The sequence below is a fragment of the Suricata suricatta genome, chromosome 12, assembly GCF_006229205.1.
Source record: "Suricata suricatta isolate VVHF042 chromosome 12, meerkat_22Aug2017_6uvM2_HiC, whole genome shotgun sequence".
Taxonomy (NCBI): Eukaryota; Metazoa; Chordata; class Mammalia; order Carnivora; family Herpestidae; genus Suricata; species Suricata suricatta.
Genome location: NC_043711.1, coordinates 83,942,522 through 83,943,646, shown reverse-complemented (window position 1 = coordinate 83,943,646; position 1,125 = coordinate 83,942,522). Strand labels below are relative to the sequence as shown.

Here is a 1,125-nt window from a genome sequence, read left to right as displayed (position 1 = left end):
TTTACTGATACCTCCACTGATCAATGTGAGGCAGTAATGCTGATACTTGAGTGAGGAAACAGAGGTCCAGAGAGGTTAAGTAACTACTTATGCTGGAAGTCTGCCTCTACTGCCCATGCCATGGTGAGAAACCCAAGAGGTTTAAGCCACATGCCCAAGTTATGTATAGTCCCAACATAATAGCAAGTGATAGAACTCAAACTTGGGCATTTTGTCTCCAAATCCTGCTCCTTGCCACCACATCCCATACAGCCTGGATATGATAGGTGGCCTCTTTAACTATCTTGCCTTTCTGAATTACAGAGGTATAATTCTTATATAGATCACAAAATAACCAATTCCTATTCATGAAAGCATATTGGAGGAGCCAGGGTGGCTCAGTCAGTTGAGCTCAGGTCTTGATCTCAGGGTGGTGAGCTCAAGCCCCATGCTGGCCTCCAGGTATGGAGCCTACTTAAAAAAAAGAAAAGAAAAAAAAAAAAAAAAAAGCAAACCAGACAGCATTCACCACTCCATGGGACCAAGGGACAGTCAAACAGCACAAATCAGTCACGCTCAGGAGCCTCAAGAAAGGGAAAAAGGCAGCCTGAGCGAGAAGAGTTTGGCTTCTACAACTGAGGGAGGGATGTTTGCATGATCAGGAACAAAATCTGGGATGAAATGGCAAAGCCACCTCTTCTCTCAGTAGTACCTCAGTTCTGAGTTCCAGACTGCCACCTGTTTGATATTATCATTAAAGTTTAATCAAACCTCTGGGGGGAAAGTAAGGCATTTAAGTAAGTATGTAGGAGCACTGGGGTCATGCTCGCTTTGGCAGCACATACATGAAAATTGGAATAATACAGAGAAGATTAGCACAGCCCCTGTGCAAAGATGACACTCAAATTTGTGAAGTGGTGCATATTAAAAATAATAATAATAAAAATAAAAAAAGAGCACTGCAAAGAAACTTGGACTCCATTAGCCAAATGACCTTGGACAAGTTATTCAATCTCATTTTCCACGTCTACTAGATGAGAATAATAGATAAATTGTAAAGATTCAATAAGCTCCAACAGGATGCTCAAAAAAATGCTGGTTATGTTTTATTATTGTAAAATATCCACATTTCCAGGCCAGGTTTCC

The 1,125-nt window shown here is 41.2% G+C and overlaps 1 non-coding gene across 1 annotated transcript; it reads left to right on the top strand.

Moving 5' to 3' along the window:
* Positions 1 to 801: 801 nt before the first annotated feature.
* LOC115275551 lies at positions 802 to 908 on the top strand. Its single transcript, XR_003901621.1, has one exon. It is a non-coding gene; the product is annotated as a U6 spliceosomal RNA (small nuclear RNA).
* The last annotated feature ends 217 nt before the right edge of the window (positions 909 to 1,125 follow it).